This window comes from Pteropus medius, unplaced genomic scaffold (genome assembly GCF_902729225.1).
Source record: "Pteropus medius unplaced genomic scaffold, Ma_sr-lr_union100, whole genome shotgun sequence".
Taxonomy (NCBI): domain Eukaryota; kingdom Metazoa; phylum Chordata; class Mammalia; order Chiroptera; family Pteropodidae; genus Pteropus; species Pteropus medius.
Window position 1 is genome coordinate 21,324,643 of NW_024350319.1, and position 26,780 is coordinate 21,351,422.

The 26,780-nt window shown below is 38.0% G+C and overlaps 1 protein-coding gene, 1 long non-coding RNA gene and 1 pseudogene across 2 annotated transcripts in view; all 3 read right to left on the minus strand.

The window, feature by feature from the left end:
- Positions 1–26,780, minus strand: part of TGFBR3 (transforming growth factor beta receptor 3) — a 179,380-nt gene that overhangs the window by 119,548 nt on the left and 33,052 nt on the right. The window lies entirely within an intron of this gene.
- LOC120583330 (uncharacterized) lies at positions 651–25,804 on the minus strand. The gene is made up of 4 exons (XR_005647772.1): positions 23,706–25,804; positions 10,887–10,892; positions 5,513–5,527; positions 651–661 (listed from the first exon to the last, which is right to left on the minus strand). It is a non-coding gene; the product is annotated as an uncharacterized LOC120583330 (long non-coding RNA).
- Positions 20,031–20,149, minus strand: LOC120583439 (uncharacterized; annotated as a pseudogene).

Sequence of the window (26,780 nt, forward strand, 5' to 3'; positions counted from 1 at the left end):
AATTTGAAAATAAAATCCAATTTTATTTGCATGCCAATTTCTAAAACAAAAAAGGCTTTATTTCAAGCTTTGTACAGAAAATTGTACCAAAGCTACACTAATCCATTATTTAAAGTAATAATTAACTCCTCTCAGTATTTTATATCATATCCCCTTCTTCCCACCTTACTTCATCTGGCCCAAAGAACCACCTTACCACCATACAATAAACATCTCATTTATTCAGCATTGACTTATAACAAGGTATCTCACATAAGCAGATCTTCCAAATAAGTAAGACTTTACTCTTTTCAACAAAGAAAGTAACTTTAGTCATTTTAAAGAGAAATTTACTTAAAACATATTACATACATAATTATTTCTTGGCCATCTTAAATATTTCGAGCACCCAATATATCACTTACTAAATTTTTTGAGGACCTAGGGCCATCATTATGAATACTAATTACAGATTATTAAAGTTGGCATTTCAGTTTTTATCTCTATAACAGATGGTCCCATCTTTCTATGTTTTACAGTTTTGCCTGTACTTTCTCTACTTCCATTTTTCTCAACTCTGGATACAGGCCTGTGTCTCTGCCTCAAGGCCATCACATGCCATCTTTCACCTTCAATTCTAAGTTAACAAGCTCGATGAGGACCTTCCTGCCTACAGAGTAATCTATATAAACTCTTGACAGCTACCTTTCTTGTAACTCACCAAACGTTGTGGCTAATATTAGCAACAGTGTCTATACTAATCTAATTTGAATGACAAGCCATTAAAGAAAGTGAAGCTTATACATTGCTTAAGGTGCATAAGGTGAACTATTGGGAATTCAGTGAACACAAAAATTGTGCTAAAAGCTCTACTCTCCTGTCACCATAAGGCTTCAAGCATTTTAGAAAGTTTATCTTTTCAAGAAGAGGAGAAAGCAAATTTATGACTAGGTCATTATATCTAGACCTATATATTTAAATCTAGAAAAAAGGTCTCATGGTGTCTCCCCCTCTTTTTTATTTTTCAGGATGAAGAGATATTTAACCTGCATATCCCAGATTAATTACAGTTTGGCATCATCTGCACCTTCTTCCACTGTAGTTCCTCAGTGGAACTTGTAATCACCATTCCTTCCTGTCTTCACTCTCCCATCAGCGCTAGCAGGCACCGTCATGGAAATCAGTAGTCCCTGTTTTGGGTCAGTACCAATGATCGGCTGTGTCCAACATAGTGCAGGGCAGGCTGCAGGCTGGACAGTGCCATTTCACAAAGAAAGCATTCAATAAGGCCACTCAAAAAGCCCCTCTACCATGCAATGATAACATCTACAGCTTTCTAAAATCAAGTCATGACATGGGAATCTTCCCTGCCTTCTCCTGTTTATATGTACCAGCCAGACTACATTCTGCAAATCATGATTATGTAAAGAAAGGCACATCGTGAGGACTGTTGCAGTTTCACAGAGTCAGGGAGGCTCAGTTTTTAAAGCTCTTTTCTAAAATGAAACAATTTCTTTACCTCAGAGATAACTCATAATTTATCCTAGATTTCAACCTTTTTTACTGTAAAAAGTATAGGAAGTTGCATGGAAACAATGAATGGAAGTGCACTTTTTTATCAAATAAGAACAGGAAACTTTCAGTAGTTTATGGTAAAACTATGTACTTGAGCCAAAGATAAAAATTAAACTATGCTTGCTGAATTCCTAACTTTTCACCCTCTCCCATCCAAAATATACAAGAATATGCAGAACTGACACCCATGAAACAAATCTCAAAACTAAGAAAAAAATTAACATTTACAGGCTTCAAAAATATATTTCCCCCAAATTACTTAATGAACCTCTTCAAACAGGCCTACACCTACTTATTCTATTATGGTATGGCCAAAATGAGTCATAATAAAACTTTGGAATATTAAGGACAATAAGTGAGGAAATTCCAGAAAATATAAAAACTATTTCAGAGAGCCAAAAGAGAACTCTATTTATTTTTCTATCCTAATGCATAGGAATGAATAAACCAGCAAATAAAACAGGCACTCACAAAAATAAACACGTATCTGGCTACAGTTCTATAACATAAAGTCCTCCAAATTTACCACCTCCTCCATGCTAGAGAAATGATTTCCTCAACCCGCAGCACCGCTCCCCAGCTCTAAAAATTTCTATACCATGACTAATTTTAAAATAAGTATTTCTGAACCCACAACATCTAACACATCAACTGACACACAATAGGGGCTCCATGTATGTTACAGAAAAGAAAAGCTCATTCCATTCAGTTTGGTCTTAGTCCAGCCCTGTCTGGCTAGGGCTCCAAATCCTAATAACCTATCACTTCCCTGAGCCTGTTTTCTCATCTTTAAAATGGAGATGTTACTTGTTCTACCTAATGCCCAGGGCTGTTAGAAAGATGAATGAGATCATGCATTTGAAATTTTTTTTTTTATTAAATTGCGAAGCTCCATATAAATATGAAAGTATTACCAATAAATATATAAATAAACAATAGAAAAGAATCTTGTTCCTCCTCACCACCCAACCCACTCCCCACTCCCTCCAAAAAGAATCTCACCACTTATAATACAGACCCTAGGAACATAGAGGGAAGAAGGGTGAACCTGCAATTTTAAGACTTGGGTTCTAGTCTCAGATCTGCCACAAACTTGACCTAGGCCACCTCATTTGGTTCCCTCACCAATAAACTGGGCTAATACTACCTATCTTGCCAAAATAAACTAAAGTAATGGATAGCAGAGTATTCTATAACAGCGGTCCTCAACCCCTGGGTCGTGGACCAGTACAGGAGGAGGCGAGCGGCCGGCCAGCGAGCAAAGCTTCACCTATATTTGTAGCCACTCCCCGGCGCTAGCATCACAGCCTCAGCTCCACCTCAAATCATCAGACATTAGATCCTCAAAGGAGCACCAGTCCCTGGTGCCGAAAATGTTGGGGACCACTACTGTATAATCTTAAAAGTGAGATACCTATAGAAGAAATTAATGAATTGGATTTGCCTAACAAAAAGTTTGGACTTTGTGTCACAAAATCAACTGAAAAGGAAAGAAGCTGGCTGTGATCAGACCTTTCTTAAACCCCTTAAGGAAGAAGACAAGCAAGGACAGAGTGGAGATGCCTCCACAGTGGGAACTAGCATATTAATTACGCAAAGAAATGGAGCGTTATAAATTAGAATTTATAGCAAATAACTGGGGATTAGAATCCCTTTGAGTCCACTTAAACTGTGAATTAAAATACTGGGTCAGATTTTTTCCATTTCTGGTTAAGACAAAGGCAGGCAAACCCTAATTCTGCATGTGGATGCCCAGCATTCCAGAATAAACAGCAGCTCATGCAGAAAGCAATAGAAGGAGAGTAAGAGGAGAAAATAGATCAACAAACTACAACAGATTGGTCGCTTAGTAATTAAAAAGAAAAAAAGCAAAGAAAATAACCTATCTCAAAGTTCAACTCAAGGCTGAATTCCTATCAGAAAACTACTGGAGGCCAAAACCTACATCTGCATAATACTTTAAATCTGAGGCTGGTCTTTGAGAAAACATTTGACAAAGATTATCAAAACATCAATTTTTCTTTCTTTCTACTCATTTTTCTCAATTATTTTTCATGCCTAACCTTTGAGCTTCACTTACCACTCCTGTTTTCTCAACTGCAGTTAGCAAATACATATAAATTTGGACTAAACGACTCTGTATAACATATTCTTTTATAACTATTTTTTATCAGTCAGTATTTCACTTTTGTAATTGAGTGAACAGCAAACAAACATACAATTAACAGCCAACAACATGGGCTGTGGCACAGCAGTGGTGCTGGAATCACTCCTGACAGTGATTAGGTAGTGCAGATTCTTCCTGGATTCCTAAATGTTCACTTAAATTGACCATGCCACCTGTTTCAGTTGTGGGCTCTCTTCATCTTTAGGGACTGTGCATTTTGAAAATCACTAGAGATTGTGGTTCCCATCTACTGGCCTCAACTGAAACTACAGACTCACATGATAAGTGTTAACATTCAAGTGTAACTTTAACCTAGTGGGAGCACATCAAAAGCAAAATGAAGCATTAAGAAATTAAATGACATGCATTCTTTTATATCCCTTTACACGATCAGGATATCAAATACTTATTTTACTTTTTTCCCCCTAAAGTAATACAGGATTTTAACTGTATAAGGATATGACTATTTTCAATTACTTCCATATAAAGGATATTCTTATTAAAGAAAACATCCTCATGTCACCACACATGAATTCATCTAATCCCTAAGTACCTTATCATTTATCATTTCTGCAACTACACAGTTGACAGAACCAAACTGTGGCCCTAAGGAGTGGAGAATTACTGGCCTCACTAAGAACTTAAGAACCCAGTATACAATAAGAACTCTAGTTATATACTTGCTTTAAAATAAGAACAATAATTTTTAACTCTACCTTAGGCTTTGGATTCTACTTCTGGCCAGATTGGGGGGGAGAGGGAACTACCACAAGGCCTAACTCCAGTTATGCAAATCCGTAGCCATCTGACGATATTTTTACAAAACATGATAAAGAAAATGTTTTTCAAAAGGCATGAGAATTGCACTTTCCAAGGTCATTTGACAAACTTTGGAATGGGATTGCAGGTATTAGCATGGTATAATAAACGAGATGTAATCCCCTCTTCATGACAAGGTCACTTGCAAAAGAACACTCTGACCTTGACAAGGTTCTCAAAGGTTTAGACAAATAGGAACTGTAGGAAGTGGTTTTTTGTTTGTTTGTTTTCAAATATTGCCTGTTTTAAATCACTCGCTTGATTTTTAAGCCGGAAAGTACACAAATATCTAAATTACTATAGTCACCTTACTCCCGCTGCTTTTAACTACCCATAAAGCAACCCCTGTGGACACCAATCTTAAACTGCCCTGGCCTTGCCAGGACAAATGTTGACCCATGTATTCCAGCAAGGCCATGAATATTCTGAAGGTCAAACAAAATACGGATTATTTCCCATCAGAAAGGAAGTCTGTGCTTTCTGGAAGGTGGCCCCAGCTCAGCCTTGACTTGGTACGCTATGAAGCAAGTAAATCAAGAACTGGAAACAGCCTTCAGTTTTAATCAGTACTTTCTGAAGGATGTTACTGATAACAAGGAAAAAATGTGAATGTAGTTTATGTTCACATCTCCTGTGTCTTGGCTTTTCTCCTCTTACAGATGCATCTACAGATATTTAAAATAATACTTTATTAATTAAGCTTTCAATTAAACTACAGTATGTAAATTTGGATTCCTGTACCATTCATGAAAAAGTCATGACATCACTTAGGGGTTTTTTTTCCCTATTTACCAAACAAGTTTCTGCAAATCCTTCTTATAGTTAAAAGTATTAACAAAAGATGGGAAAATATGAAAGGTAGGGTGGAGCCAGGAGAGAAAGCTTTCTGATGTCTACTTTTCATAAAGGGCTAAAAACGTAATTGTTTTCAACCACTGAGGCATAAGACCAATGCAATTTGCATGCCTACACTACAAACATAATACTCTCTTTCTTTCTATGGTACACTGAAACAAAAAAGAAATCTCAACTGTCTTTTTTTTGCAGATGAGGAAACTGAGGCCCAGAGAAATTAAGGGACAGTTTAGCTTGGCGATCAGCACCTACCACAACAGAGCTCCACTTTCTTCTGGGGCCTGGTTGTCTAGAAAGGCTTCATGCTTCCCCAGCTCTGGCACCTAATCTTCATTCCCTGTCTATAACGTGCTGAAAGCCCACCCAGACTTTAAAGCCCACCTCGATGGTCTTCACTGCCTCTACAGCTACACATAAACTTGCCCTTTCCTCTGAATTCCTGCAGCAGGCGGGTTCCTCTCTCATGGGCACACATCATAGCACCAAGCTGCAAAGGTGAGTGTGGTCTTCATGACCTCCTCCAGCACCTAAGCATTATTAAAGTCAGAGAAAAGTGTTTTCTTATTAATCTTCCACAGCACCTAGATAGGGACTCATACATAAATAGTTGTTGAAGAGAATTTAAGCATTCAAAAATATTTGTTAAATGGAATTATTTGATTGACATTGCCAAGGTTCCACAGCAAGCGGGCAGCAGAAGCAAAAATAAAATCTGTGCTTCACGATAACGAGGTACAACTTGTACCACAGAGCCACAGAAATCCATGACCGCATTTGCATTTGTGTGTGTGGCAAGGTGTGCACTGTGTTGTGTGTACGTGAGATTTTTCACCATGAACTCAATTTTGATGTTTTATTAGTGTCCCCACAGCTCTAGCTGCTATTTTATATTTTCACTCTTCACTGTGAAAATTTTTTAACTGGATCATTTTCTCCTTTTTCCCTTGGCCTTTTTTTTTTTTTTTTTAAAGAAAAGTTTAGGACAGCAGGAAAACTGCTGAGCTGAGACACAAAGAAAAGCTGACTCTGCACATGCCTCATTGTTTTCTATTTTCATTCCAGCACAGTTGTGGCTGAGAACCAGCATTTAAGATTCCCGGTAGACCTGTGTCCCTGGTGTTTCAAAACATTGCACTTTATATACTACTCAGAGAGGTGTGAGTCAATTGAGTATGTTCCCTCATATATATCATGTATCTTTAGGGAAGTAACCAAAATATGTGTTTGGGGAAAGGAGGGGAAAAAAGGGACCAAGGGAGTATTCAGAGATGTAATTACACATACACAAGTGGGACCTTTTATGTGTGTGTTTTGGAGATGGGAGGTTTAATGTAAACATTAACTACATTTGTGCTTTTGACTTTTATATACATACTGCATCACCGCACACTTGAGTACACATCTGTTAAAAATGCTGACACATTAATTATAAGAATGCCATTTACTCTTATTATGGGTTTGTGATCTGTTGTTTTCAGAGTTTCTTAGTTTTCTTTCTCAAACACATTTGATAACTTATTTTTACATTTTTTTTATTATTTTACTGCCAACAAGATCCTCCTACGATCCATGAACATAGGTCAGTTTGCCAGGGAGTAGAAGTGATTCCTCTGTCCAAACTACTGAAATTCTGCCTCTGGGGAAAAGGCTCACACCTACTTCAGGGGATCTACAAACAAAGGGTCCAGGAAGAGCTCGAACAAGTCTCAGCCATCATCTAACTCCACTGTCCCTGTAAAAGGAGCCACTTCTTAAAGAGCCATTCTACAGGCTGAAAATAACCCTTTGATACATATAGAAATTAAAATTTAAAGGAAGCTGAGATAATTCCTTCACTGAGGGCCATTCTCCTGTTGGGAGCGGGCCTCCAAGAATAGGGTGCATCTAAACATATAGCCTTTGCTGGCAGTGATTTATTTTTCTTAGCGTGATACACATAAATCCACAGCTAACAACAGCAGGACATTGTTGTCAGGGCACCAATGATTCTCAGTGTTGCCACTATCACAGCCCTTGAAGTCATGAATCACACCTCCAAGCCTGATGACAGGGGTAGAGGCTTCACCAACTCTCCCAATTTGAAGATGCCCACTCTTCCTTTCTCCACTCATGCTACGATTCCATTATTTCAAATACATGTTACCTTCTATAATCTTTCTCCTTGAAGTCTTTAAGAAGAGAATGGACCACTTTCAGAACAACAGGGAAAGAGACACTGACTCAGTAATCAGAAGACAAGGGTTCAAATTTTAAATTGACTTCTTAGAAGCCATGTCGCTTTATGCAAGTCACAATCTTTCTGAGTCTTGGTTTCAGATAAATGGTGAATAGTAGTATATTTTAACAGTCATAAAACTGTTAAAAGATTTAAATAAGATAATACATAAGAAAGTACTTAGCACATATTTAAGCACTTACTAACTTTTTACCTCTAGAGCAATCATTATGCTCAATTAATACTTTTCAGAGGATGTGACTGTCCAATAATACAGACCCACAGGAACATTTTGAAACGTTTGCAGTCTTCTCAGCTAGGTTTGGGTAGCAACTGAGGAATCCAACATCTCTGTAAAGGTATTAATGCTATAACTGTAATTATACCATATTGTAATTGGTACAATTGTAAATACACCAACTGTATTACATCATAACTTTACAACATAAGTGTAGAGGTATTACAGTGTTACACACATAGGTGTTAACTGCCATAGTATTTACAATAGGGAAATACAAGAAATAACCTAAACATTCATGAGGGTACATCTGTACCATGAAATATATATGCTGCAGTTAAAATAGTACTATTTGTACTAACAGAAAAATCTTAATGACATGTTGTTAACCTTTTTTCAAAATGCAGAATATGAAAGAATAATGCAATTTATTAACTCCCCTAAAACTATGTGTATCTGTTCATACATATGTATATAAGTGCACAGAAAAAGGATTGACTACATAATTCTAACTATAAATAGTACTTACCTAAGGTGGATCAGAAAGATGGATGGGAACTGTGACTTCGCTCCCTGCTTTCTATAATACTCAACTCTTTACCATGCAAATGTTTTTTAAGTATTACTTGTATAACGAAAACAGTTTTATCTGTATAATTAAAAACTAAAAATATATGCCCTACTTTATCATACAAATAATTCTGATAAAGCCAATGCTGGTTGATTAGTTTTCTGCTTTGGACGTCTTATTTTGGAACAGCACCTTTTGTAGCTCAAAAAACAACCACCCCAGTATGACAACAGCTTCTGTTCTCCTTGCGGGCTCTGGCCCAACTTCCTCCTTCTCTGCAGTCAGTGACTCTGCAAACCTGGGGTCCTGCCTGATGCGGCAGTGAAGATATCTGGATTTGACTACTGGCCCTGCCATGTACCACCTGAGATTCTGCTTCAGTGTTCTCTTTTGTAAAACAGGGACTTATCTACACTTTTCAGGGCTATCATGGGGAGTGTATGCCACATACTACATGCTCAATCAATGGCAGCTTTTATTATTACCATTATTTACCAGGCAACTCTCTGAGTCTCAAGATCAATTCTCATCTGTCAAATGATTGCCTATCATTTGATTATTTGAAAGCTTCCATCTCTAAAAATTTATGCACATGTACTATAGGAGAAAAGTGAACAAACACATGCTGAATAGTACAGCCAGGTGGTTGGGACTAGAGAGATCAGACAACCTTCTAGACAGGGACTTAGCAATGGAGTGATTAGTGTGACTGTTAACACATCATAGAGTAAGAGGAAAGGAGTGTTAGAAAAGCTTTTTTTCCTCCAGTCTAGAAAACTAGAATTTGGAGAAATAATTGATTGATGGACAGACAAACATAGTATTCATATTCCTCTACTGCCAAATAGAAAATAACTTCAGTATCCCCTAGTGCCTGCTGTAGGCTGGGAATAGCAAAGCCTCACAAAACAGATGAATTTTAGTGTGTGACCTTCCCAAACACAGCCTTCATTTTCCAGCCTCCTCAATCTTTTGGGACAGATGTTTGAGTCAAATCCCTTTAGAATCAATGTACAATAATATGTCTACAGCCTAAATCTATCTTTGGGAGCTCAGCTGAAATCTCACCTCACTATTAACCTTCTCAAATCCTCCCCACCCTCCATTAAACCCATCTCTCTCTTTGAATTCCCACAGACTTTCTTCTTCAATTCTGTTGATTTATACTTTATATTACACTTATTTGCATGCCTGCTTTTTACCTCCCTTACAGGACCATAAATTCTCTTATCAGCCAAATAATATCCAATTCAGTCACCCGTTCACAAACATTTATTAAACACCTACCTAGATAATAAAGACCACCCAACAACCTGGGGATACAGAAATAACAATGCCTTCTCCATCTTCAAGGAGCTCACAGTCTAATTGGAAAGACGGGCAAGTGAACAATTTCAATAACCAAGATGCTATGGGAATATGGAACCTCTCTAATCCACCTCACAGAAGGAAAAGATGAAAGGGTCAAAAAAGCCTTCCCAGGTAGGCAGTGTCTGAGGTAGTTCTAAAGGATTAGTTGAAGTTACCCAGGCAAAAGTGAAAGGAAAAGACAAATCTGTATTAAAATCAATCCAGGTACCTCTAATATAGAAAAACAGGGTGGCAGTTTTGTATAAAGTTAAACACATACTTACAGCTATTGGACTCCTACATATTCACCTCCCTCTCAAAAAAATGAGAACATATGTCACTAAAAAAGATATATTTACAAATGTTCATTACCATTCTTTCACAATATTCAAAGGAAACAACCCAAATGTCCATCAACAGGGCTGAAAAACCAAATTGGGGCATCCATGCAATGGGACATACTCCGAGTCAAAAGGGAATAAATTACTGACACAGGCAACGACCTGGTTGTTGACTCTCAAAAACATCCTGCTGAACAAAAGGAGCCAGGCACAAAAAAGTACATGAAATTCTGGAATAGGCAAGGCTAATCTAATAGTGACAGAAAGCAGATTACTAAGTACCTGGGACCAGGAACACTGACTACAAAGGGGCACAAAAGAATTTGGAGGGAGGTGATAGAAAAATATGTACATCTTCTTTATCTTGATCACAATAGTGATTATAGATATATATGTCAATCAAAACTTATCAGACTGTACCCTTAAAAAGTGTGCAATTTAATCTATGTAAACTGTATTCTAATAAAACTGATTTTAAAAGAAAAAAACATATAGTACAATCTTTAAGAACACAGTCTGGTACCAGACTGCCAGCTCTATGATTTACTGGTTGTGTAAGAGTTAACCAGTAACATAATTAGTATTAATTTGCACATTTTAAGTAGAGGAAAGAGCACAAGCAGGGACCTAGAGATAAGAAACAACATGATAGTGTGGAGACTACAAAATCATTTAGTGTTTTTGAAACATAAATTAAGAGGAAGGATGTGAAAGAGAAGAGGCTAGAAAAGTGGAAAGGTTCAAAGTTTACTCATCTCTATGTCTTCACACCTAACAGAGAGCTTCTGACACATCCAATTAAACATTTTTTTTTAATTGATGCACCCCCTCAATGAGAAACCACGTGATGTCTACTAGGAAGGCTCTAATAAAAAACAACAACAGACAACAAGGGTTGGCAAGAATGTGGAGAACCTAGAACCATCATAACTGTAGAGGTTATGCTTTGAGTGTATAATGGTACAACCACCTTGGAAAATAGTTTGGCAGTTCCTCAAAAGGTTAGACATAGAATTACCTACCATATAATCCAGCTATTCTACTCTTAGGTATATATTCCCAAGAGAAATAAAAACATGCCCACACAAAAACTTGTGCACAAATGTTCACAGCAGCATTATTCACATTATTTATAATAGCCCCAAACTGGTAACACAAATGTCCATCAATTGATAATGGATTAATAAAATGTAGTATATACATAATAAGGGATATTATTTAGTCATAAAAAGAAATGAAGTAGTGATACATACTACGACATGGACAAACACTGAAAACATTATGCTAAGTAAGAGAAGCCAGGTACAAAAGGTCACATATTGTGTGATTCCTTTTATATGAGATGTCCAGGACAGGCAAATCCACAGCAATGGAAAGTAGATTAGTAGTTGGCAGGGTCTGGGGGGAGCGAAGAATGGGCAGTTACTGCTAACAGATATGGAGTTTCTTTTTGGGTTGATGAAAATGTTCTAAAATTGATTGCAGTGGTGGTTACGCAATCTGTGAACATACTAAAAACCATTAAACTGTACACTTTGAGTGAATTATATGGTATGTGACTTATATCTCAATAAAGCTGTTATAAAATATTTAATGAACAATTGGATGTCAATGGTCCACTTATTTCAAGGAATGTTTGATAACAGTTAAACACAAAGGAATTTGTTTCATTCACTTCGTTCAAACCCATATTAAGTCCCTACAATGTGCTAGGTATGGTGGCCACAAATATTAAGTAAGACAGAGCTAGCCTTAAAAAGCTGTACTCTAGGAGTGAGGAGAAGCGGGTACATAGTGTAGTACCACATTTGCAGACAATTCTTATACAGCAAGGTCTGCTCACATTTACATTGGCAAGAGGCCCCTCTGGTGAGCAGTGTGATTGATTTTCAGCAGATCTGTCTAAACCAATCATAGCAACTCCTTTACTCTCCGCCAGTGACTGCTTCAAGGATGGGCAGGGCTAAGTCAACTTAGCCAATGAATGCAAAGAGAGGCATGCTGTTAGTTTGGGGGAAAGGGATCTCTCACTCTTAAGAAAGCTGAAGGCAGTTATCGGTCTTCCTGGAACTATGAACACGTCCACAGCCCTAAGACATAATGAAGGTCATTCCTAAAACCATTAGCAGACCCATCTTCAGTCAAGATGACCATATGGCCAGTAGAGTGGAGAGACAAAACAACCTAAGAACTGAATGAAATTAGTTCAAGTTTCCATTTTCTCCATTCTACCATTAAGTTTAAAAAACTCGTGATAATGTCAACTGATACTTTCTCTTCCTTCACTGGTCAGGAAGCATCTACAGAGCGGAGACTAGAGGCTAAATCTCTGTTTCATTTCCTCCCTCAGAGACTACCACATCGTCAACCATTGCAAGTCACATGTTCTGAAAGAACAGAAAACAATGAACAGAGTTGTTGGTCTGTTTCTTGTTACACTCAACCCTAAATATTTTTAAATGCAGAATTTAACAGAAAAAAAAAAGTTACCTAAATAAAAGCCTTCCCCATTAAAACAGATATAGTTCCCTTTATTGATTCAAGCAAGGACCACTGAGGGAAGGTTTCTGCCCCTTGCCCTCTACCACATTGTGGTGCCAATGTGGAAAAGGTACTACATGCTTCTAGGAAGGTAAGCTGCTTGGGGCAGAAAATCTACAGGTGTAACGTAAAGTGCCGGGCAAACGGCTGGCATTTGATGTTAAGCACCGTAGCAACAATCATAACAACAGAACCAGTGGGGCGTGTATGGACTGGTGATTACAACATGGAATGGTACTGGATTCTATTCTCAGCATGTGTCAGTGACTTACTGACAAGATAGTTAAACATAAAAAGGGTCCATTATCAGTGGTAACTGAGACAAAGTCCCTGGGCTAGAAGGAATAAAAAAATACTCCAGCAATAATCCCCAAACCTCCTATTTGTCAATAGTTTCAATTTCCTTAACCAAACCTTTTCTAAAACTGCTATTACCAAAGTTAACTAATTTAAGTTGACTTCTACTTCCTTTCCCTGATTGAAGACACCAAAGGATGAGCAGGCAGAGACACAAAAGATCCCAATTATCCTCCCCTTCTTAAGGCTTCTTTGTATGCCTGCTGCATAAGATCATTCATTAACTAAGAGTAATGAATGTAGGCACACAGCAGGCAGATAAATGTTTACTAAATGACAACAGAAAACTAGGAGAGAATATCTGAGTGTTAGACAGAGAGGAACAAAGCCTTTACCCTTCCACGTTCACTTTTTGGTCAACCCGTTAACAATAATAATAGTACGTGTCATCAAAAAGCTGAAAAGAGTTGGTTTATAGCTAAGGCTGCTGTTATTCACTGCTTACTGAATGAATAAATCTATTCGGTTTCTCTGACCCTTGTCCAGAATGCAAGTGGGTAAAGGCCAGTGCAGGCACTGACTCTCAGCTAACTTGTTATTAACCTCACTGACTAACTGTGAATAGATACTAGAGAAACCAGTTCATTGCCAGACTGTCCAGAACATTATTTTGGTAAATGGCTTCATCTAGTCCAGGGTACTGGCTTTTCAGTTCACCCCGAGGTCTACTTTTCAAAGCCTGACAGCACCAGCACAGGGCAAATTCTAACTATCTTCTTCCTAATCCCTTCCCTAAAAGAACACGACAGTTACAGAATAAACCTGGAAAAATTTACTTCTTCTCCTGATGACAACTACTCAGAGTGAAGCACGGGATTCACCTATACCAATATTCACACCCATGACGAACTCTCAAATATAATCAATGAACCCAATCAGTATTTTAGCTTCATTACCAACCAGCTAGAGGAAGAAGAGTATGTCAAATGGCAAACTCACATTTCACACAAGCATCTCAGCCAAGACAGGATGGAAACATCAAATCCATAGCCCAATGTACAAACATCCAGCACTGAGATCAATGGAAACCAACAGGATATTTGTGGCTATACTTTCACTTAAACCTTCAGGTAAAGGAAAACTACTGCTGGTTTGGTTTGGTTTATCAACAGGACAGTTCATACGGAATTATTATGAGCAAACAGTAGCAGCCACTCAGTAATTTCATGGGCCTACGTATGGAAGGAGGAGCAAGTGAACTTAGCTTCACTCCCTTCTCACAGCGAAGAATCCCTCTGGATGGGTCACCTGCATAAGAGGCGGCAGCTGTTCAAACTCCAGGACATACTGCTGAAGTGAGGGAGAAAAGGGCTACTGGGGTAGATCTGAATTCTTCCGGGAAGGAACTCTGGTGTAAGCCTATGTTCTTCTCACTGCAGTCACACACAACCAGTAGCATCCCCATCCCAGGTCCTTCTTCCCCTTTACTCTCCAATTCCTTAATATCTGATCAGATCAAGAAAAGCAGGTGGGAGGCCTCAAGGCCTCCTCAATGCAGTGAATGAATGTTTTAAACTTTAAAGCTAAAGCTGACTTACATGGATGTGAAGGAGTCCCTCTTTCTTTGAACACATCATGTTCCGGAGCATCTCTGTTCTGTTCGCAACTCAGCTCTCAACCTCTCCAACCGGGATACCCGACCCACAGCCCAAGCACACTCACAGTGACAAGGTGTGGCGTGGGGAAGGGAGCTCTGGAATGGCATCGGAAGCTGCATGCACTGGCTCTGGCCCTGCTAAACTAGTTGAGTAACATTTAGCCTTGGCTTATGCATCTTTAAAATAGAGGAGTGTGGTTTGATGATTTCTATGAGCCCTTCTAGCTCCAAAATTCTAAGAGCATTCAATGTAGACTACGGTTTTATCTATGTGCGTACTCAGTGAAATACCTAAGTGAGGGCAAAGGACACATATGCTGGAAGAGTCCATCCACGGAATCATAAAACCTAAGAATGCTAGGAGTCCCCTCAAAGAAGTTCTGGGTTTCAAAGTGTGCTCAAATGTGTCCACGGCTCACTGTTTCCCATGGGGACTTACAACAACCAAGGGTGCTTTGGACACAAAGGACCATCACTGTGAAAGCAAGGACTCTAAGAGGACAAGCTCCAAACTCAGTTTCCAGACATGGGTCCATTCTTAAGGTACAGATGCAAAAATAGCTTTGCACTTTACATACAAGCAGAACCTAAAATAAGATTTTCAAAATGTCAGATCCTTGGTACTGAACACAGCTTCTTTCTAAACCCACAGCTCGAGTCCAGGCCTGCGCTCAAAACACCGCCCATACAAGTACCAGGATCTTTGGCTCCCTCTTTCTCTGACATAACTAAGATAACCTCACCCAGACATAGCTCTGCTTGGTAAAGGAGGATACTGGGGCAATTAGGCCATGGGACGTGTCCCCTAAGGGCAGAACACTCCCCTGGCTACTTTTGTTTGGTACGTCTTTGTTTTGGTTTAGCCCTGGCAATCTGGCAGGCAGCGTATTTCCAGGGGGAGCTCTGTCCATGGTGTGAATGCTCCGGGCTTGAGGGCCTCGTTCATGTCCATAAACAGAGCCCAGTTGCCACAGTGACTGGTGCGAGGAGCAGCTGCTCAACAGCAGAGGTCAACCAGAGCTTTCTTTGGGTTCTACGGTCTGGGGCTATGGGGTCCTATGTCTCTGTGCACAGGGGTCAACGGGAGCTGCAGTTATGACGGCCAGTACTTCATACAGGAGCCCAGGCCCTGAGAAGTCACTGCCAAGCAAGCTGCTAAATATAAATGTGATTGCAGGGAGCTCCCAGACCCACCTGACAGATGTCAGCCTGGGAGTACAGGAAGAGTAAAGGGCATAAGGAGTGACAACTTCCTTCCTGCAGCTTCTATAGTCCCCAGAGTGTGAGAGGGGGGCAGGATCGGAGCTCAGCGCAAAGGGAAGGATCTGGAAAAGTAAATGTGGAGTTGGACCTGTGACCCTTTCGAATCACATGTGCCAATCAGATGCTTTCTACCTTCTCCACAGAGGTGGGACACCGTTCTCCCCATCCCCGCAGCAGGAAACACATTATACTTCCCACCTGGCACACACAGGTAAAATAAAAAACAAAAACAAAAACTTCTAGACTGGAGTCCCGAGCTCTTTCTAAGTTATAAACCATCAGTTGTCTTTCCACCTTCCCAAGGCAACCCTGTCCAAGGGCCCCCAAATCTGCCTGACCAGTAATACAAGTGGAGCCGGTGTAAGGCATAACTTGTGTCTGAAAACACATATGTTCCTGCCCATGTCCTTGGTAAGATCATTTGCTAAGATCAGTAATAGTTGTCTTTTACTATGCAAAAGGAGCTTTTGTCCTCAAGGTAGCTGCTTTTGGATAAAAAAAAGAAAGAGAGAGAAAAAAACAAAACAGCTATAAAAACAGATGACTCTGTAAGGCAGGTCCCTTTGGCCTTAACAAAACCAAGTCACCTTGGTTGGGGTTCAAATAAGCTACAGAATAGAACTGAACATAAAACTCACTGAATATCTTTCAGAACCATTTCCATGTCAAAAACATGGAAGTAATAAACATTCTTTGGTCCCAGTGCCAGTTCCAGAGACAAGCGATCATTTCAAACTTAAGCAAAATGAATGTATACCTTTCCCATAAACATGCATCTGTCTTTATCAACCATAAGCCAATTAGACCCCTACAGGAGGAGAAAATGGGATGAAAGTTCCCTAATTCTTCAATGTAACTCAAAGGTAGGCCTGACAATTTGGATCAAACATGCTTTGCAAACAGGACCCAAATGTTTCATACATAGGATGTTTTTGTGTTAGTCTCACCACTGTAGTTTATTACAGGCCAGAGGAAACCTAAACAGTCAAGAAATTTGTCCTTAGGCAAATAATTGAATAATTTAGACTTCAAAGACTCCATAGTAACCTCTGTTTACACAAAGTACTGTGTTTCCTTTGCCTGCTGAACATCAAAATAACTTCACAATTAATAATCTCTATTTAAAAAAAAAAAAAAAACCTCAAAGCCTGTTAAATATAATGGCCAATATATTTTAAGGAAAAAAAAGGCATGTTCAAAATCTGCTTCATTCTCTGCAGAGACAAAGTGATAATTAAGACAACATCCATGAAATCTGATTAATGTAGATAATTAAAAAAAAACCTTTTCCCCCTCAGAATTATAATTTTTATTTATTTTTTTCAACTTGCCTATGAACACTGTGACTCTAAGAAGAGAAGAGAGTAGTTTTTTACCCCCTTACTTAGAAATTCAGCAAAGTTCAAATTCCAAGTAAAGGTATAGCTTAGAAAATTCAAAGTTATTTTATTTTCTAACCAGTTAATACTTAAACGGCTTTGCCTCAGAGCATGTCTAGTTTGTGATAAATGGAGCACCCTAGAAAGTAATCCACACCTCACACAGGCAAGTGTAAATGAAGTATGGCAAGTGGCCCAGAATGGGAAAGAACTTCGCAAATACTGAGGTCATCATGGAGACAAATAATATCTCTCTGAATTTGTATAGGGATTTTAAATTCTCAAAGTTCTTTTATCTATTTTCCACTGTATTACCCTCAAAATAACCACATTTGACAATAAAAATATTCTCTAGGGATATTTTCTATGTGCCGGGCTCTATTCTAAGCACTTGCCTTATATTTACTTATTTTTGCCTCAAAATGACCTTGAGATATATTACGATTGTCTCTATTTTATAGATGAAAAAACTGAGGTAGAATGATGGTAAGTAACTCACTCAAAGTCTGGAAAATTACTGACTTCATAAGTTACTGACTTACTGACTTAGTCAAATGACTAAGTGGGAGCTGGTCTGCAGGTGGCACCTGGACTAGAAGGCCTTCTGGTTCCCAAATCAAAGAGTGTTTCTTCCTAGAGAAAATGCTGGATCAAGATATCCCAAGGAATATGCCAATGAGTCCTGACCTAAATATATGTCCTCATTCTATGGAAAACTCAACTACTGGAACATGAATGAGAGATTCAAACGTCAAAGAAAAAAGGAGGCTCGGATTTCCTTAATTAACTGTTGTAAATTCTCAGCGGTCATTTTGATTTTTCATCTATTTTCTACCACCTTAGATAGTCTGTGCAAATTGTGTAAGAAAATTTTTAAAAGACTTCAGAAAAATGAATTATTTGGACATTATATGTTGGAATTCTCATTACGATTTTCTCCTACACTGTAATAATTTGATGGCCTTTTACAATTCATGTTTCTGGCAAACTTTTCATTAGCACTCACATATAACATCATATAACATCACCCAGGCTATAGTCTGAAGCTGCTATCCAGCTGGGCTGATTTAAAACCCCAATTCTGAAAAAAATAAAAATAAAAATAATAAAACCCCAATGCTGATAGCATAGTATATATCATGCTTTTGACAAAATTAGAAACCTCTCCTTCCTTTCTAGAAATCTTTACCTATCTAAACAGAAAAGATTTTTTTTTTCAGAATGTGTTTGAAAGTTGTAAATAATATATAATTTTTCTGAGATCTCATTTCCTTTTCTCTGACAGGTTCTCCTTCAGCTCGGGCCCAAAGAATGGGCCATGACCTACAAGTAAAAGTGACAATTATTTCCCTGCACTAAACTGAAAATGTAGTCACATTTGTATGTTCAGTCTTTAATTCTATCAATTAAATATTGATCACCTACTATATCCCAAGTTCCTGTAGCTGCTAGAGACACAGCAGTAAACAAGGTAAGCAGTTTCTCCTCTGCTTTCACGGAGCTTCCATTCTATGTAGAAGGAAAAAGAGAGAGTAAAAAATATGGGAGGTCATATTTTTAAAACACAAAGAAGCTCCACCTCCAGGAAAGGATATGCACAACAATGCGTGGGGGTGTTTTGTAAGGGCAGGTCCCAGGGACCCAGGCACTGCCTTTCCCCTCTCTGGCTCACAGCCCTACCTCAGGCTCAGTGGGACAAATTTCTATGCTGCATGTATTCCCAACTAGCTCAGGTCAACTCCATCTCCAAATATGAGCCTTACTTCTTTTAACACCAGGGAGCAAAGTCCTTTGAGCTCCTCAACTTTGACATACGCCATCTGGTCACTTTTAGACCCTTAATTGACCTTTAATCTATTTACTTCACTGGTCACTTTTAGACCCTTAATTGTCCAGAATCTATTTACTTCACTGGTCATGTGTGAGCCAAATTCTATGCAGCTGTACAAGGCAGAACTAGGTGCTGGGAGTGGAGGTTACAGCCAGGTGGACTGCACAACACAAGGAAGAATTTTCCAAAAGTCAGAGCTATTTTAAATTCATGCAAGGCTGGGGGCTCAGTCAACAGGATATTAGAAAGGTGATTTATGTATCAGGCCGAGTTGGACCAGATCTTCTCTAAAGATACTTAAAATACCAACATACCAAAAATCTAGAACTCCAGCAGCGTGCCTTACGAATGCAAAATCTTCCCAGATGTAACTTATCTTAAAACATCACTTGAGGATAATGTTGCTAATGAGATAAAAATTCAGAAGTCATGAAAAAATAAGTTATCTAAAATATACCACGTTAACTAAGCAATAATTTTAATAGCACACAAATACTAATAGCTGCAGCTTAGCAGTATTTAGTAAGTACCAGGCAGGGTTTGAGCACTTAAAGCATGATATCTCATTTCATCTTCAAGACAGCCCAGTGAGATGGGTACTATTATTCACTTCACTTTATAGATGAGGACACTGAAGCAAACAGGTTGTACAGCTACGTTGTGGCAGACCTGGGATTTGCACTCAGGCAGCTGGCTCTCAAGTATGTGCTCTGAAGTAACAGCCTCTGTGAAACTGTCTTGTTGGAGTTGGGGAGCATTTTTCTCTTAGATTGAGTTACATAAATATCCTAAAATAGCTAACTACTACTTAAACCTTAACCTCTGAAATTTGTTAAGTGAAACTTTTTTTTTTATTCTTTTATTTTTTAGACGAGACAAACCTTGGTTGACCTCACAGATTGCAAGGACCTTGTCAGCTTACATTACGATCGCTTATTTTTTTTATTTTTTACACCTACAACACCCGGTCTTCCTAGGTGGTCTCCCATCCAAGTACTAACCAGGCCTGACTCTGCTTAGCTTCCGAGATCAGATGGGATAGGGCTGGTTCAGGATAGCATGGCCATAAGAAACTTTTTGATACAAGATAATCACAAATTTTTTTCTAGCTACAATACATACTAAATTTACTTTACTGTAATTTATAAAATTGTATAAGTGTTTAGAAAGTTAGTTCAGGTTCCAAATCTTATTTCCAAGTAGTAGCTTAAACCCTAGAAGAATCTGGCTCAAAATCAATTACAAAATTTTCCTATGACAGTATAACAAACGCACACTGCGTTAGATATTTATATTTCTGCTAAATATCAGAGATGCCCAAATTGGTGATTATGACAGAGCTGGCCTTCAACTGTGGCAGTTTCCATTACAAAATCTACTTTACAAGAATGCAGAATCCTGTTTAAAAACTGATTTAGACTGATACTTAATATGACAATATACTATTGGCTTCCCTTTCCCTTTTGTTTCCTCATTTTTCCCTCATTAAAGCCATCAAGTCTCTTTCCATTTAAACTAAAAATCATGAACATTAGATAGACTAGCGGTTACCAGAGGGTTGGGGGAGCGGGGAGGGAGGAGGCTGATGGGGTAAAAGGGGTCAAATATGTGGTGACAGAAAGAAATCTAACTATGGGTGGTAAACATACAATGCAATATATATATTGCATGCATATATATATATATGCCTTACTGTTGAATTGTACACCTGAAACTTACTGGATTTCATTAACCAATATCACCATAATAAAAACTAAATTAATAAAAAAAAAAACTAAAAGAGAAAATGGTTAGTTCTTAATACAATCCAGCTGGCATATTTTTGGTCTATGTTTATAAATATTAATGATGCCTAAAGAGTCTTAAATTTTTTAAAAACCAAGTACTAAAATAACTAATTAGCTTCATGGAGATTATAAGTATATAATGGATATTATAACCTGAGTCTGCTTCAGTATGGACATCAGTGGTATATTAAGAACCATAACAAAAATGATTTACATAAATATTTATAAATATTCACACAAAAGAAGTTTACATATACACACACAAAGAGAACAGAAGAGCAGAAAATTCTAGGAAATCATGTACTTTTTAACTTGTGAAAATTATAACAGAAAAATTCTAGAAAATCCTGCACTTCTTAATTTGATATAAATAAACCAACAAGAATATTCAGCAAGAATTAAACATCTTTCCTTTATTCATTATAGTAAAATCCAATCACAGTTAAAATTAGTTTTTTGAAGGGATAGTGAAAGAAATAATTTTACAGGCCCAGAAAGTCAGAACAAGGCTCAGATCCCAGCTTCACAAATGTCATCATGTCATATCCTCTAGATATGATCTTCTTCATTATTAACCTTACAAATATCACACTCTAGGAATCACCTATATTGCTCCATAATGCTCATGCTGCCCAGATGGCATCTTTGACAGCACCAGTGATTTGGAATCATAGCATTTGGGAGCTGAAAAAAACTTGAAGATCCTCAGGCCAATCTCCCTCACCTTCCAGGTGAGAAAACTTGATACTAAGATGCTGAGGGACAGAGCCAAAACCCATAGTGAAGTCCTTCACTGAATCTTCATTTGGGCCAGAAGACAAAATTCACCCTAGACTCCAAGATAACTCTTCTTTCATTCAGAAAGCAGCTATTCTGAAACTTTTTAAATCTTAGGATCCCTTTATGCTTTAAAATTACTGAGGACTCCAAAGAGATTCTGTTGGGGTGAATAATATCTATCAACATTTACTGCAATAGAAATAAAAATTGAGATCTTTTAAAAATATTTATTAATTCATTTAAAACCAACAATAATAAACCCATAGCAAGTTAACAAAAAATATTTCCTGGAAAAAAAAACAATTTATAGTGAGAATAGTGGCATTGTTTTATATTTTTGCAAATCTCTTTCTTTTCTGGCTTAAGAGAAGACAACTGGGTTTTCAGATCTACTGCATTCAATTTGTTGTGATACATTATTCTGGTTGAAGGATATGAACAAATCTGGCCTACCACAAATATGTAATTAAAAAGGGGAGGCAAATCTTAACAGTTTTTCATATACTTGTGGCTATTTCTTCTTTTATATTGTATCTAAATTCATTCAATAGTCATTTCTTAAAGGTCAGTTGCAATGTGGGATCTGAATCACATATGAACTTTCCATACCTCATTACATTAAAATCCATTGCTCTCCCTAAAATATTGAGAAAATTACAAAGGGAAAAGTAGTAACTTTATAGCAGAGAATTCTGGCAGACACCACCTTAACCAATTGATAAAGGTTAACATTATCAATAATAAGACATATAAACACAATGTAACCCCGATTCGAGGCCCTGAGAAGGGCACATTACCTCTGTGGTATCTTTCCCAATAATGCATACATTCAATGCAATCATGAGAGAACATCAGAAAAACCCAAATCTAGGGACATTTCCAAAACAACTGACCAGTACTCTTCCAAAGTGCCAAAGTTACTGAAAGACAGAACTGTCACAGATTGGAGAACAGGAGACATGACAGTTAAATGCAATGTGAGATTCTGAATTGAGTCCTATAATAGAAAAAGAACCTTAGTGGAAAAACTGGTGAAATCCAAATAAATTCTACACTTTCATTAATAATAATGTACCAAGATAAATGTCTTAGTTTTGACATGTTCTATAGACACATAAGATGTTATCATAACGTGATGCTATATGGGAACTCTCTGCATTGTTTATGCAACTCTTCCATAAGTCTAAAATTATCTCAAAATATAGTTTTTAAAAATCAATTGCTCTTTCTTGTACTATCAAGCTGTGAGATCTTTTACCCACACATAATTTTGTAACATCACGTATTGGTCATGTGGAAAATAATGGTTCACTGAGTTATGCAAATATTCCAAATGTTGACATATTTCTTATACGATTTCAAAAACAAAATCACATATGTTAATATCTCCATTGATCTCATCAGAAAAGTATTTAATTATTGAGAAACTGTCACAGTCATGGTGATAGATATCAGATTTCCAAAACTTTGATTTTTGCTCAAAAAATAAAATTTTATCATTGGCAACAAATAGTGTCAGTTGTTTTCCTTAAAATAACAGGCCCGCTTTGTTCATTTTCAAAAAATGTCTGCCAAATACCAAACTCTGGATAACCATCATTTGTCAGTCATTCTTTCAAGTAAAATGGTGTTCCATGAAAAACAGACTAGTTCAGCTCACAGTTCAAACAACTGTACAAGTGCCTTTCCTCAAGATAACCGCTATACTTTGGCATGGAGAAGTGCTACGTGCATACTTCCCATTTCATCACACGGAATATGAAAAAGACGTGTGTCTGAGAGTTTTTACTGCTTCATCAATAGCATTCTTAAATGAAACTGGTATGTGGCAATGAAGCACTGCCTCAACCCCTGCTCGGACACCGGCTATCTTATCCAATGTTGCTTTTATACTATCGTTGCAATGTTAACGTGAAAAAAGACATTTTAGAATTATTATTAAAATAGTTCTGAACTCACAGACCTCCTGAAAAGGATCTCAGGTCCATGACCACATTTTGCAAGAACCACTAGTTTAAAGAATTAACCATCAGCACCTCAATGAAATACACCACCACTACCCTGACCAACATACAGAGTACTAAAGAGTCTTATACTAGGCTTCAGAGAATGTTTACCAAGAAGCAATAGCTTCTTGCTGTCAAAGACTCATAACAACCTAGTGACAGATCCAATACTCGTCTTTAAAACAACTACCACAGGTCACACACTGTTTTACCCAAGAATCTGAAAAGACAGTGTTCCCTTCGCCCAGACTTTATGGGATAGCCTTCATCCCAATACTGCCTCTTTCCCCCAAAACAGATTTATTATATTAGCAAAGTTGTTTCTCTTTATTGTACTTTATGAATGAGACAAGGTTATAATTATTGATTTATTCAATAAATATTAAGCACCCACTATGTGCTGGGAACTGGGGATTCATCAGTGAACTAACTGTCCCCGCATTCTCCCTCAAAGATCACACTCAAGCAAGAACAAGGAAGACATGGAGACTCCTCTACTTGAGAATTTTCATATATATGGGAAAAGCTGCACCAGAGAAAAAGCAAACCGACTTGACTTTCATGGAAATTACACTTTAGCAGTAGACATAAAAAGTAAATTATAAACATGTTTTAATTAAGGTGATAAGTGCTATGAGAAAAAAAAATAGAGCAAGATAAGAAGGAATAGAAATACCAGGGGTTGAGCAGGATTACAATTTTAAATAGGGTGGTCAGGGTGAGACTGAAACCAGAGGCATCACACGGATCAGGAAAATCACCCGTAGGTGGTTTTACTCCGTTGTTTCTGTGTTCTCCTGTCTGCCCCCAGCCCCAATCCTCAGTGCCACTGTTGTACATCACTGTACCGCTCTGAGCAGAACATACAGAAAATTAAAAAATGGGCACTGACAGAGTCTGTCTTACCTACAACACTGTATTTCAAAATCAGATCTGATTTTTGTACCAAAAATAGGCCTGAAACATAAGACTTACAACTTTAAAAACTGGGTAAATATACTCACCATGCTAACATTTTCAAAGAACATTATTTTCAATAGTTTCATTTAAAATAAACATGACCCTCTGATTTATATGCATCATCTCATTTATAATCCTCACAAGAACACAGTACAGTAGGTAGTATTGATATCTCTATTTTACATATGAGGATGCTGAGGCAATCATCACACAGCCTGCAAAAAGCAAAGCTGGGGCCTGAACCCATGTCAGAACCCACAGCCCAAGGTCACAGCTACCAACGATCCTGACTCTCTGGCTTTAATACATCTCTAAAAGACTGGACATTGTAGGAGAATATTACTCTTCCTAAATAAAGATGTGACAGACCAAGTCACTCTTCGTCTTGATGAAGTCCTCAGGCATTCCTCACATTTGGAGAGTAAAATCTCTACAAAATGTTTTGGTTACGAGTCCCAAACAAAGCCTCACTCGAGTGACTGTGCTCTAGCAAAAATCTGGGAAAACCCAAGGGCCTGTCACACAGGCCCTTTCAATCTTCAGGTGCTGACACTGCCATAACTTTGTCCTTTAGCCTAAAGGAACAGGAATGCTCATTTTACCACAGTAAAGGGATGCTCTGGATAACCCTTCTCAGCAACCCCAGTTTCAGCCTCAGCTAAAGAACATATTTCTTATAGTACACACCGAGTTCTGAGTTCCTACAACTTAGAGAAAACCCAGCCAGGCCAATAACTCACTTTAGCAAGTGGCCTAAGTTATCTGTGACTGCGCTGACTCTCTAGGTGGCCAAAGGGAGTATTAGTTTTCATCATTATTAATAAAGAGTAGTCTGAAGGAGATTGAATTATAGCTCTAAAACAGAGGTTCTCAAACCTGATTCTAATGAAACAGACGTGCATGATGAACACCATTCACCTTTGGACACACTATGGTCTTCAAAATGACTACTGAAAACTGCAAAAGCACTGCTGAAAGAAAACTTAAATAAATGGCCGGGGTGGGGGAGTACCATGCTCATGGGTGGCAAAACAGATGATGTGCTATAAATTTTGTGTATTTTTCATTTTATCAAGGGCAATCCTAACCCCTCCCTCTCCCATTCAAATACATTTAATACAAATAACCAGTTATTTTAGGGTAACTTTTAATTTTGTTTTACCTTTTTAAAGAAAATCACTCTTCAAAGTCACTAATTTAATTACTAGCTGTAACTAATAATTATTAGTTATAACATTATTCATGATATCTTACAACTTAACTGGGATATGCCAGTAATTATTGACATTGTAGCAAAAAATTACTTTCTAAAATAAAAGTGTAAAGAGATAAAACAAATAAAGCAGTAAAAAAATACAGTTATTTATTGATGCGAAGGCTTTACTCCCAACTTTAAAAATGTCTTTCATGATCCCTCACAGCTCTGAGATCTGCACCCCTATCAACTCCACCAAGTTGCCTGGGTACCATCTGCAGAAAGGGTTAAAAGTCCAAAGTTGCCACTCCAGACCTGCTTCTTGAGGAGGAGAAAGGTTGCCCAAGGCCTCAGGGTAACCAGCCTCACACAGAGTAAACAGAGGCCACTGCGCACTCAGGAATAAATTCCTCAACCAGCACATACTCTCCGGAGGTTTTCTTGTAAGCTTTTTCCAATAGATTCCAAGTTGAGTAACAAACAGAAATAATAGATTTTACTGGGCCTTTCTTGAGTTTAGAAAGATCTGACAATACCATGAATTAGCTCAACCCAGTCCTCTGAAATTTTTCATTAGAATTCTTTTCTCCTGAATCACGGTAATAAGGTACAATTTGGCCCCGGGGTTTGTACATAACTCCTTACTCATAGGCTGCTCCAGCCCAGAAGGACGGGAAAAGACGCTGGCTGAGGCCTGCCCGTAGGAGGCAGGGCCAAGGCCAAGAGTCGGAAGATTTCTGGATAGATGTTTTCTGTATACTAATTAGAAAACAGCATCCTTATATAACACTTCATTGGCTCTGAGATAAGGCTGACATACTCTTTTTCACTTTCATCTTCAACTGCTCTGAGTCACCAGAACTAGCATGGGGTTCAACCAGCCTCAATTCCCTTCCATCTTTATGACACAGGAACTTCTATTATTTTTCTACAATTCATCAGGATGAGCTAACTCTAGGTATTATTATTCTATA